At 38.7% G+C, this 13591-nt stretch overlaps 1 protein-coding gene across 18 annotated transcripts in view; it reads left to right on the forward strand.

The window, feature by feature from the left end:
- Positions 1–13591, forward strand: part of SORBS2 (sorbin and SH3 domain containing 2) — a 247725-nt gene that overhangs the window by 142545 nt on the left and 91589 nt on the right. For 14 of the 18 annotated variants that reach the window (XM_064449587.1, XM_064449585.1, XM_064449591.1 and 11 more), the window contains one exon: positions 1700–1812. The exons of 2 other annotated variants lie outside the window; for them this stretch is intronic. The gene's annotated coding sequence lies outside the window, so the exon portion shown is untranslated. The remainder of the gene's footprint in view (positions 1–1699; positions 1813–13591) is intronic. 2 more of the 18 variants (XM_064449578.1, XM_064449583.1) reach the window with 1 other exon arrangement.

The following is a 13591-nucleotide window of genomic DNA, read 5'->3' on the forward strand; positions in this document are numbered from 1 at the left end:
GATACACTTAGTGTTCAGGAGCAATAATCTTACAGACAAGAAGTGTCCATTCTTTAGAAACATGGGTGATGCTTAATAAAGGGATTTTGAGTAGGAGAAGGGAAGCTGTCACGGGGTAGGGCAGAATGGGTTGAAATTACAGGCAAAATACCGGAAAGTAGACAGATGTTCACAGCCATAGCTTTGAGATGAAAGGACTTTATTTAGGAACTGCTAAACTTTTATGCCATTGATGGTACTTAGAGCAAGTGGAAAGGAGAAATATTATGTGAGATCAGTCTTCAGAAATGAGGGTGGGGTGTCAGGAAAGCGAGACAGAGTGGGGTTAGGGACACTGGTGAAAACTGAGTAGGAAAAGGATTCTAGCGCTGAAGGAAGGGCAGTAGAGAATTTCACCAAGAATGTAGACATAGGAAGAAACAACTAGATACACATCAGCGATTATACAGAACACTTATTCTCTAAAAGTGTTAGTTTCTCATGAAATAGATCAGTTCATTTTTAAGTATTTTAAAAAGAAATCAGGACATCAATCTGCCTTGGTCAAAAATTTCCTTCCAAAAGCAAATTGATTCCTAAATACAGTGTTTTGCTTATGCATGGACTTTCAGAATTAGTTCATTTTTTTTGATTGGAAGTGCTCTGATTCCATTTTATTTAAATGTGGGAAAGAACATCTTACTACCTCAGATGTTACTGATCTTCACATGAAGTATTTATATCACCTGGGACCAGTTGTAAGGTGATGGCTTTGTGGAGATATTAAAATACCTTTTTACATTTAAAAATATTCCTTTTTTTTTAGGCTTCTAGATTTTTGTATGCTGTATTTAGTAAGCAGCACCAGCAACTGCTGTAAGGAATGAAAAAGCAATTGTGTTCATTAACTTTATTAATTTGACAGCTTTTCATGGATAGCCATTTCATGACTTCTGGAAACTTCAAGACTAGTTAGCATAATTTCTTTACTGGACGAAAAATATGTATTTTTTAAAATAAGTACAGTGTGTTTTTAAACCCTCTTTCCTTTCCTTCAGGCAGTTCAGGTGAAATGTCAATAACTTAAGTCACTCTAAATTTGTTAGATTTGATTTAACGGCAGTCCTTTCTGTGTTGAGTGATTGGATTGGCCTTTTAACAAAGGAGAAGCTTACTTCTCTATCCATCTGCCATACAAATCTGCCTCACTGTTTCACATGAATATTTATCATTTTTAAATGCAAACAAAGACCTAAAATGTATTTTTGGAATTGAATGATTGTGAAATAACAAAGTTGTAAATAATGTTGCTATAAGCCAGACTATTAAATATAAAAATGGTAGAAAAGCAGAAGTAGAACTTATTGATGAGGTCAACAGTTACCATATTTTCAGGCCTGTAGCGCTATGATTTTTAAAAGATGTTTAAAATCTTACCAGTCTCCTATATACGTCCACCATTTGCAAGATAATTGAAAATTTACCAATTACTTCTGCAGGTCTTGTTGGCATTACTCTTCTGTCTGTAGAAAACTCAGGAACTAGTAACTCTAAGATGCTGTACTTGTTTGTGAAGATTGCTGGGCTGCTGCTTCTTCAGCTTGAGCGCCTTTGTAATTTATGAGTGCTGAGAAGCACCCCAGACAGCTGCTGTGCAAGCCAAGAACTGCCAGAGCACCCCAACACTTCCTCCTGACAAGTCGCATGGTTTTTCCTATAGGTAAGCTGAAAGGACAAGTGACAGGTTGCCACGACAGTATTGAAGTGAAGACTGTTCCTTCCCATCACTGAATTTCTGATCTTCATACAGTTCCAGGTGAAAGCAACAGAAAGGTAACAATCTTACCCATCTTTCTCAGTCTCTCTACTTCACTGATAGTGAGATTTCTTCACTGTTAAGTTTCCATTTTTCAAGCTATTTGAAAAACTCTTCAGAGGAAAAATTGCTGTAACTTGTTATGCCACTTAGCAACCAGTGTACTAATGAAAATCATGGAATGTCATGTACCGTAATATTTACTCTTTCTGAATATTTCTAAACAAAATTGGTGTGCCACTATGTTAGCTTATACACATTCATGTGAAATACATGTGTTAAAATTGAAGCCTGCCTCCTTGTCACTTGAGTGTGGGTTGGCATACAGTTGAAATCAGTTGTTCTCTACGTAGTGGAGGAATTTAGTGAGCAAGTAACAGTGGCTTTTCAAATGACACACTGCAGTGCACTGTATGGTAGGTGACTGTAGTTATAAAACTATAATTAAGTGTGTGGGAACCAAGAACATCTGCTAAGTGAATGGCACTTATTGTTGCCAATATTTAAAAAAAAAAAAAGAAAACCCTAATGCTGTAAAAATAGCATTAAAATATTACACCAGATTAAGCTGAGGACATAATTTTAATTATATTAAGGAAACTGAGGGGTAGTTCATGAAGGAACATATTCTGTGATGCTCCATTATGTTATCTATCTTCTTTTTGTTATTCACACTGCACTTGATGAGGCTCAATAGCTGGCATTACAGCAAGGCATGTAACTGATCTACACATTTTCGTGAAACGGATACCACTGCATGTGCTAGTGCTCCATGCATTTAGTTGAGTGACGCTTACAGTGCAGAACAATGAGCTTTGAGTAGCACTTGTGGGGTGGCGTTAGAACTGCGGCGGCTGCAGGTACATTTAAATTAATCTGATAACCTCAAAGTACCATTTCATATGGGACTAGTACAAAACCCATTCAGTCAATTAAGGATTCCTATTGGCGCCAGCATTCCTGGGGACGTACCCTTGGCAAAATTTCACTAGGTGGTTTAGAAAGCAAAACAGGCAACATATCATGATACTAATGAAACAAACCCTGTCTTGAAAGTTGAAAATATTCAAGTATTTTGTTTAGAACTGCATTATTAAACTCTGTAAACTAGCTGGCATGGGCTAACAGTACTTATTTTTAATCAAGTCATTCATCGTTTCCTGTTTTAAGATCCTGTTTCAAGTTTCTTGTCAAAAGCTAGAGGCCATGATTCTACAATGTAATCATTTTGTTCACATGAAAAATTCTGGTCACCTGTAGTTTAGCAAGGTTAGGACTCAGCGGGTGGAATACAGTCATAAACTCTTACATAGCTTTGTTAGAAATGTGACTTTTACCTCCCATTACAAAAATTGTGTGCCTCTGAAAAATCTGTTTGCAGATGCTCAGTAGAGATTTGGTAAAAGCAGAATATCTGAAGACCCATTCCCATTGCACGTGAACAGAAAATTAGAATTGAGTACTTGAATGCTTCTGAGCGCTGGGGGTAGTATAGGGAATGAGTGGGACTATTCATGTAATTGCTACTGCAATGAATGCTAGAGCAAGCTGAAAATAAGGCGACGGTGTTTGCTATTCTTTCAGACCCGCTATAGACCACTCTTTGAAGAGGAAAAGGCTGCCTGGCTTGAAGACTGAGGGAATAAGAGCAGTAGACTGTGACAAATTGCCTCTGACAGGGGAAGGGGGAGTTTGGTTTGAAGGGCAGTAGCAGGAAAACTGGGATTTCAGTGAGTTAGACAAAGGTAAGACTGGCTAGGACGGAATCTGGGGCTGAGAGCTGAAAGCTTACTGTTGCTGCCTAACTTCGTTAGCTGAAAAGGGCAGAGGTTTGCCTAGTGACTCTAGAAATGTGATTCAGGTGTCCCTGTGGTGCCAGATAATGAGACTCCTGTGTTTCCCCTTCCTTTCAGAAGGAAAGAAAATCTAGGTGGTGACAGAAGAATTACATTAGCACTGTGAAGGCTGCAGATAGGAAAAGCCAGAGTTAAAGCTACCTTTGCTGCTTCAGTCTGTTTCCTCTGTGTGTGGGTGCAGTTATTTCAATAGCTTCATATCTGCTTGTTTTTACGTATTGGTGGCCTCACCCAGAGCACAAGCTCGATCTCCTCATGGGATGTGGGAGTAGGTTTGGGTAAGAAATGGTGTCAGTTGTAGACTCTTCAGGATCCTTCTTCCATTTGCTGACACAGTTTGCATGGTAATAGGGAATGACGTAGGAGACCGAACACTCGTCCTGGTTTGTGCCCCCGCTGCTTCATTCCTGGGGTAGTGGGTGTTGTGCATTTTTGTGGAAGAGCACGGAAGGCTCCCACCTGTGCTTGGCTGGCAGGCAGCCTGTACTGCACTGCATAGCCATGCTCCACGGTGCTGTACAGATGCCCGGCCACCTCTCAGGCGATTCCTAACTTTGTTCCATGTTGGCTGCATGCCTGGCACAAACCTCTGATCTGTGAAAGTGGTAAGCACACAGTTGTGATGAAAGGGGAGTTTGATTAACATTCAAAGTATTCTGACCAGTTGAACCCAAAGTATCTTCAGTTCAGTTACCCAAAGTTACTGAAATCTTCATCTTCGGTCTGTTTATCACTTCAGTGAGTGTATATTGGCTTTCTGACCTGAAGTTAATTTATTTGACATGCATATCTGTTACAATGATCAATGTTTAAGCAAACCTTGAGGAAAACCAACAGTAATAAATGAGGGTCAAGGCTGCGTGCTGGATAATGGCAAACATGGGATAGCTCCTTACAGGAAGAACATCATTCTTTCTGTACACAGGCAAATTAATTGTATTTTTTTAAGCAATCAGAAGTTTTATGTTACACCATTGAAATTCTTTAATTATAATTTATTAACAGTTATGTGTAAGTGTAGACTGCAGGTGAAAGATACGGGCATCTGAGTATGTACATACATGTTCAGGCACTTTCTGCATGTGTTTTCCCTAACCACATTTCCTCACTAGGAAATACTGAGGGTTATGCTAGGTTCAAAAAAGGCTTGGAAGTATTCCTTAGAGACAGGTCCTTCAATTTCACAGAATGTGTGTGGTCAGTGCAATTATGTCCTCTTTGAGCTGAATGAGAATTCCATTTAAATGTTCTTGAGGTTATTATGAATATATGATATGGCTCATAGAAGTATTTATTGCTCAACCTATTATTGTGCAGCCAGAACTGAGAAGAGTCAATCTTGTGTTGATAAAGGATGATCTTGTCTCTGACCTTCACTGTCTGGAATGCTGAACCAATGCACTGAGTGATTTCTTTCTCATTTAATTGTAAGAATAAGAAGAGTGAGAGTCACATAGTAATGCTTTATCCCGACACTGGAAAATCAGATATTGGAGTAATATGTTCAGCTAGGTGCATATAAAAGCAGGAACTGAGCAAGGGGTAATGAAATAGCATGATCAGCGATTAACATATTTAACCAAATGGTTTAGTATTTTACCCCATCAATAAGAATATATTATCTGTAATTCCTGATAAGAGGGGAAATCAATCCTCTGATGACCAAAGTTAAATCTGGTAATTGTAAATTTGGCTCTTACAGAACTGAATGCTACCTGCAGGCAGAAAATACAATCTTTATAAATTCTAATATATAGCAGTTATATGGATAACAATTTCTGTAGTAGAAACCATATACCGTATAGGTAATGGTTAGATGAACTCTTATCTAAAGCATTGTAATAGTAAAAATCTTGGGAAATATTAGTTTAAAAATGTTTATAACAAAGTTTTATTTCAATAATGTTGGCACAGTTTTTGCTTGTAGAATTTTGCAGTGATTTTATCAACTCGTTAATATCTTCTTAGCAGCTGGTAGCTCTTAGCAGCTGCTATTTATCCAGTCATCAAAAGGGTGAGCAGGTATAGTTAAAGAAATTTCAGCCATTTCCTTTGTATTTGATCAACAATTTTTAAAAAAATCTGTAATTTACTGTTTTTCTTTGTTATTTTCTTGACCACCATTGCAAATATCTGGAACTCATACTGTCTGGTTAAACAGTCTCTCTTGGTTTAGCTGATCTTTTGAAATCTCTGAACTTAACATTGCTTGCTATAGTATTTTTTACTGTGCCTTATTATATATGCTATCACACTACATAAAGACCACTAATCAAGGACTAGCATCCTATTACTCTACATGACATACAGAGGCAGCTCTAAATTAGTCTTCTTTCCCAATAATTTATAATGAAAAAGTAACAGATGAAGGCATGTCGTGGTTTAGCCCCAGTCAGCAACCAAGCACCACGTAGCCGCTTGCTCGCTCACTCCCCCCTGGTGGGACGGGGGAGAGAATTGGAAGAGTAAAAGTGAGGCAGCTCATGGTTTGAGATAAAGACAGTTTAATAGGTAAAGCAGAAACTATGTGTGGAAGCAAAGCAAAACAAGGAATTCATTCACTGCTTCCCATGGGCAGGCAGGTGTTCAGCCATCTCCAGGAAGGCAGGGCTCCATCATGAGTAATGGTTACTTGGGAAGACAAACGCCATTACTCCAAATGTCCCCCCTTCCTCCTTCTTCCCCCAGCTTTATATACTGAGCATGACATCATATGGTATGGAATATCCCATTGGTCAGTTGGGGTCAGCTGTCCCAGCTGTGCCCCCTCCCAGCTTCTTGTGCACCCGGCAGAGCACGGGGAGCTGAAAAAGTCCTTGACCAGTGTAAGCGCTACTTAGCAACAACTAAAACATCTCCACATTATCACCACTGTTCCCAGCAAAACTCCAAAACACAGCCCCATACTGGCTACTGCAAAGAAATTTAACTCTGTCCCAGCTGAAACCAGGACAAGGCAACAACCAAAATACAAGGAATCAATGTTGATTGGTATTAGCACAGAGCAGCCTCTAGCCACTGGGAATGGGCTACATCATAGCAGAGACTGGGATCCCATCCTGGTATGTCTGTGGAAACAGCTGAGTGGAGATAGTCTTTCTCCAAAAGTGACAAAGGAAGGTAAGAGAAAATTAAATTCACAAAGGCAAAATGATCTGTCAAAAATCAATGGCAGAGCCAGGTGTGGAAACCACATGTTAATGCCTTATTATAGGGGATAATCTGCTATACCATATGGCACCTGGCCTAAAGAAGTCTTGGTGCATGTAAGACTGCTTGAAAAAATAGTTCAGTTCTGTCCTTGAAATGCCACAGAAAAGTTAAAATGACAGGGAAATAATTAGAATTCATAAAAATAAGCAGGTCCTGTTCTGATTCTTTGAGGTATATGAGTAAATTTGTTTGGCATGTGAAGCCATCAGAATGGCTGGAAGTTTAAGAGGTTTAATAGTGCACCTGTTTCATGAAACTCCCTTCCCAAACAATCTCAACTTGCAGCAAATAGGAACATAAATATCCTTTGTTTTCATGATCTTTTTACTTTGTGGACTATTGGACAGTTCTGAGAAGATGAAACCTTTTTCCCATGAGCAGTTTTCAGCAACAGGATTTGCTAATCAGTCAAGGGCCTGATAGTCTCTCTCCTGCTGAACAGGCAGTTTTCATTTCCCTTTCAAAGCCTCGGTTTGGTTTTTTGGGTTGGTTTCATTTTTTCCTAAGGTCGTCAAGTTTTCCAGGTTATCTCAGTGATCCTGCTTCATGATCAGAACCAAGAATGCTAGAGTAGTCTACCTTTGGAATTAAAATTGCCATATAACTGACTATCAGTAATAGAAATCTCTCCAATATATTTCAATAAAATTCATTGACAATTTCAAGACAAATTTTATTAAGGGTTTATGGAAAAGAACTATTACATTTTTTATTTTATATTCTTAAGTGTGTTCTGAGTTGCTTTGTAGTTTGCCTTTGAGCCATTTGTCAGCCTCTCAGTTATCGGGCAGTATCATTCAGGTTTCTCATGTGCTTGCTTGTTCTCTTTCCAGCTGTTTCTGTCAAGTGTTTTAGGGTTTTTTTCAATATAAAAATTGTTCTCTTCCAACGTTTCTGTGAAGACTGAGCCTTGTGTATGTCTTCTCTCCTAATTGTTCCTACACCACTCTGCTTAACTGTCTTGAGTTTTAATGTTATACTGTTTGACTTGCTTTAGGATCAGTAAAGGATGAGCTTAGTAGCAGAAATCTTCAGTGTGTTGGTGGACAATCCAGAATTGAGAGGGAGAGAGAAAGATAAGCATCCAATCTTTAGAAATTAACCAAACCTTTAGAACTTTTGAAATTCAGATAGCATGTATAGGTAGCTAGTATTAACAGTTCTTAATTAATTGAGTTTAACTGCGTTCCCAGTTATAATTGTTAGTAGTTCTTTCTTTGTCAATTTATACTAGGAAGAATTGTAGTTCTTTTTGTTAGATATAGCATTGAAGCGTGTTGGACTTCATTGGTGTGAAAACAGCTGGCAGTATAGTGCATGTACTAGTCTTGCAAATAGCAGAAGTTGCATTATTGTGATGTGTATTATATGGAGAAGAAAATTGGTGATTGTGCCCCTTGGGGAAGGGTAAAACATAGTATCAGCAAAACATGTAAATGCAAGCCTTCAAAGCTGATTATTCTCTTTTCCGTGTGTTGTATGTAAGGAGTTCTCCTTTGTTTTGAGAACACATAGTATTGCTTGTATATTGTATACACAAGTCTTATGAGGAGTGGCTGAGGGAACTGGGGCTGTTTAGTCTGGAGAAAAGGCGGTTGAGGGGAGACTTTATTGCCCTCTACACTACCTGAAAGGAGGTTGTAGTGAGGTGGGTGTTGGTCTCTTCTCCCAAGTAACTTGTGGTAGGACAAGAGGAAATGGCCTCAAGTTGTGTCAGGGGAGATTTAGATTGGATATTAGGAAAAATTTCTTCACTGAAAGAGTGGTCAGACATTGGAACAGACTGCCCAGCGAGGTGGTGGAGTCACCATCCCTGGAGGTGTTAAAAAAACCATGTAGATGTGGCACTTCAGGGCACAGTTTAGGAAGCCTGGTGGTGTTGGGTTGACGGTTGGACTTTGATGATCTTAGAGATCTTTTCCAACCTTAATGATTCTATGTTTCTGTGAAGCTTATAGCATTTCACTTGCTTTGAAGTCTCTTAATGCAGAGTCATTTAGGTATCGAGGTGTTGTAATCTTAACATTAACAGAAGCTGAAAGAACTTACTCTTCCAATAGGCAGCTGTGATCCTTGTTGAGTCTTTACAGTTTGTATTCAAGCAGTGCTGTTTAACTGTTCCTTGATCTTTCTGTCACTAAAGTCTGATATGAAGATTGAAAGACTACAAGTAGTTCCTTGAGCAGCAGAACTGAAGAAACCTTATGTCTATTCAGATTAATAGTCAATAAATCTTCTTTAGCTTTTGCTTCTCAGCTATGTTCCTTAATCTGAACTAAAATCTTCTGATCATGCCCCATTTTATTGTTCTTTGGTTCACATCAGTATGGGTTCACAAGAATAGACCTGGATACCCACCAACAGAGCTAAACTGGAAGGTGGGCTCAGGGAAAGTGCCCGACATTCTTCCTCTGCTGAGAGGCACCTGGTCTGCAGAGCCAGAGTAAAGCTGATCCAGAATCAAGCCCCTCTCTGGATGTCAGGCTTCAACACCTACTCTTTTGCTGTAGAAAATCACTCCTACTTGCTAATGTTGACACACCCTTTGAAACTGAATCACACAAAGGCTGTTCTGTGAGTTCAAACTGCGTTAGTCATCAGAGAATCTATGCAGAGCTTGACATGAATACTTTCATAATGGGAAAAGCTTGGGTCTACACCTTTTTAGACAGCAGAAATCTTTTGGTTATTTTTGTTGATTGCCTGGTGTCCTACAAGGCAAATTAAATTGGGGGGGCGAGTTTTGTGGCTGGGATCCTAAGGTGTGTACATTTATCCACACACAGCTCCTAACTCTTCCTATATCAATTCACTTATGACTAATAATGCTAGGGTACATTCCCCATTTGGCTTTGATAAGGACTGTATTCTCCATGGGAATTCCTCATGGAACTTGTAAGCCTCCAATATTATCAGGACCTCTGCATCTCTGTCAAACTTAGCCAAAATTGGCCAAAAGTTTTAACTGTTTAGTAGGGGTAATGAAAGTTTCCCTGTGTGATCCCACCAAACTTTTATCTTAGGAAATAATAAGGATTAAAATATTCCAGTGAATATCATCTTAGTTTATCTTTTAAGTTATAGGTATTCTTTTTGTCTTTACTAGCATGTTACAAAAAGTTCAAACGCTGCTGCTTCAGTGTACTTCCTAAGAATATATTAAGGACCCTTATATCACCCCACCCACACATTGGTCTGACTTTTTAGATGTAACATTACCTAACTAGTTCAGGGAAGCATATTTTTATATTTAAGCCAAAAACAATGGAAGGAAACAGAAAAGGATTTTTCTTTCATAAATGAACACTATTCCCACTGATTCTATTGGGAGTGGTATTGACTCATGAAAAAAAAAACCTATTGGAAGGAATTCTTTGTAGGTGGAAATGTATGCATATTACATATTACATACCTAGTAGAAAGGAGCAGGAATGTATTGTTTGTCACACTGTATAAAACATGGAAAATTTGATAATCCTTAAAGTATTCAAGTGGCCAGTAGTTTGCAAAGACCTGGAAATGAGTCATGAAACTAAAACTTGCTTATGTTCCTAATGTCTTTGGTATGTACCGAAGATTAATGAACCCAAATTTAACCCTGAAATGATGTATTTTAAGCAGGAATATAGTTCTGATGATACTTGTGGTTCATGTCTTGAGAAAGATGGAGAAATAGTTGAATAATGCCTGTTCCATTTGGATCTCCTGGGAAATAAAAATGTGAGGTAAAATTTTAAAGAATGTCTAAAAGATTGACAGCAAGGTGAGTTCTGGATACCAATGCTAAATACTGTATTTACTAAAAGATAGCTGCTTCATTGTGGTGAAATGATTGGCACTTCCTAATCAGGCTTCTTTTCTGTCACTAGTTTCTACATTTCCAAAGAGGGATCTAGAAGGCTGGTGTTGTCCCTGTTCCACTAGGGAGAGAATTGGGCAGTTGTGTATACCAGAGTACTAGGCTGGGGGGCACAATGAACACCATCTTCTGGGGTTCCAGATGGTGAAATCTCTGCCCAAGCATCTGTGCCTGAACGGAACTGCCTTGCTACCCATCCCAAAGTGAAGTAATATGTAAATGAACGCCACAGGCATCCATCTCCTGTATGGGCTCTGGCTACCTGACAGGGGCTCATTTGTGCATCTATAACATCTAAGTTTACTCAACAAGGGAACTTTCAGAAGGACTGAGAAGACACGTAATGCACTTCGGGCACTCTGTCTTGAAGGTTTTCCTAATTATGTCTGTGATCTCTAATCTACTGCATATCTCCTTCAGTGACGTGCTCTTATACATTAATCTTAAATAATTTCCAGCCTACAGAATGAGTTAATTTGAACAAACGCAGTTCCTGTAAAACAACAGCAAAGGAAGAAGCCAAAAGTAGGGAACAAAAATAATCACCACTAAAGGCTAGAAATTTACAATTTTATTTTATTAAAAACAGTAGTAGGTACCTGGAGAAAAGGGTAAGAAATGTGAATTGCAGTCAGCAGTTACTGGGACTTTTTAAATTTATATTTAACCAATAAAAATAATGCAAAAAAAAAAATCACAAACACCACAAGCATGACTGGAATTATTAATAAAAATTCCTCTAGTGGTAGAGCTTTAAGGAGATGCAGAATGTAAAAGCAGCAGTTTGTCCTCCTCCTTCCTTTTGCAGCTGTAAAAATAACCAGTAAAATGTACAGAATGTTGTCAGCTTGAACAACTTTCTTGGTGTCCTCTTGTATTTACATTTTAGGAAAACGTTCTGATACTGAAGTGTCTGAGAGGTATTTTGAGAAGACAGCAAGTACCTATTTAGGACTTAGTGCAGAAGTTTGACCTAAGTTTGTTTTTCTGTACATAGCTAGTCAAAAGACTACACATCTAGTAAAAATTATGCTACAAGAAGAGAAATTTTAAGCTTCAAGTTTTTTTTCTAGAGAGAAAGACTTCTAAGTTGATACTGATTTTAAATAAGTGTTTGAACTTTTTCTACTGATGCTGTATGCAACAACAAAAGATTGCTTTAAGGAACCTTCAGTATAGAAACATGCAGTCTTTGCTTTTTTCTCCCATCAGTTATTTAGTTAATTTTCTCAGTTTCATGAAGAAATGGAGGGAAAGGAGGAGATAATACCAGTTTCTCTTAACCTTGCGTTTATAATGTTCTCAGAGAAAGGATATTAGGAGAAGAGTCCATGGTCTGGAAAGAAGTTCCTTTGTCATCAGATTTATTCTTCTGCCTTCAGCCAGCCACATTTTTCACATACACTTGCCAAGTTCAGGCTCTTAAATTTGACTACAGCACTCCTGATAAGTGCTCCAGACCTTAATGAATGACTGTCATGAATAGAAGCTACCTTATGACGTTCAACTTATTCAGGGTAAATGAAATGGTTAATAGTAGTTCTTGCACCAATGTTGTTCCTTTACTTCCTCCAGTTATGCCCAGTGCTTTGATGTGTTTCTAGCGAATGATCAGCCAACGACTGCTGCGATGGATTCACCTGTACCTGTTGCTCTTTGAGCTCTTGCTCATGGGAACTAGAACCACTTGTGGTTTTTCAAGGCAAGATCTACCCAGTGCCTTGAATAACAATGTTAGTATTGTATTTGCTAAGGGAAGTAGGCTTATATGTCTGATGTGTCGTAAGTTAGATATCCACCTAAGCTAGTAATACTATAGGCAGTCGGAATATCTTAAAGTTTTTATTCCTAATTACAACTTGGCAAGCACAGCAAAAATCATAAATCCAACTTCCATGTCTGTTCTGCCTTTCTACACTGCTTCAGAAATCACCTGTTTTCTACTAGAAGATCACTCATAACCAAAATTTCTTGACAGCTGTTTCAGAGTAACTACTCATCCCCTTCCTACCTCTGAAAGAATCTCTGCAAACACAGCTTTCCTCAGCTTCTCCCAGTCAGTTAAGGCAACTCATGTTACTTGCAGCCCAGATGTGTCTCCTAGTATTTTGTGTCTCCCCAGATGATCCAGTAAACAGAGCTTTTGTATGTGCAGACCTCCCTGATCATGCACTTACTGCTGCTGACTACTATGCGACCTATCTATTGCATTCCAGTAGAAGTTTATGGCCATGTACAAATTATTCAGACATCCCAACTGTTTAGTGACCTGATCAGTATGTTTGCAGATGATGCATAAGTAACATGGGTATGATGGCACTGCACTTAACATGAGGATGTCTTCACAACCCTGTAAGCAAAATTTAGAAGTTAAAATTACAGAAACCATGATGGCAGTTGTCTGCATGTGCGTTGTTCTTTGATTGTCTGTCTGAAAACACTTTAATTAGAGCTGGAGTATTCAGCTCCTTACAGGGTGAGGCAATGTGATCTGGGACAAACGGTATTTATGCTTACGTTTAACATTAAGCATAGAAAGAGGTCCATGGGGCCTACATAAAGCATATGCTTAAGCATATGCTCAGCATATGCCCTGCTGGGTTAGATCTTTGTACAGGGTCTCTGCCATTTTGTTGTCTTGTTGTTGCATGTTAATGAAATTGAAACATGGTGGAACCTTCTTCAGTACAGTCTCAGTTTTTCATTATAAGCACTGTCTACCTATGCTCCATCAAACTTTTTTTTCATACGAATGATACGTTTGCATATACACCTTCCTTCTGCTCAGCAGGAGAGTCTTCTGCTCCCAGGGAAGCTTCAGGACAGTGGTTTCTTTGTGAGAGTCTCTGTTGCCACAATCTAAACATT

This window comes from Phalacrocorax carbo, chromosome 4, assembly GCF_963921805.1.
Source record: "Phalacrocorax carbo chromosome 4, bPhaCar2.1, whole genome shotgun sequence".
Lineage (NCBI taxonomy): Eukaryota > Metazoa > Chordata > Aves > Suliformes > Phalacrocoracidae > Phalacrocorax > Phalacrocorax carbo.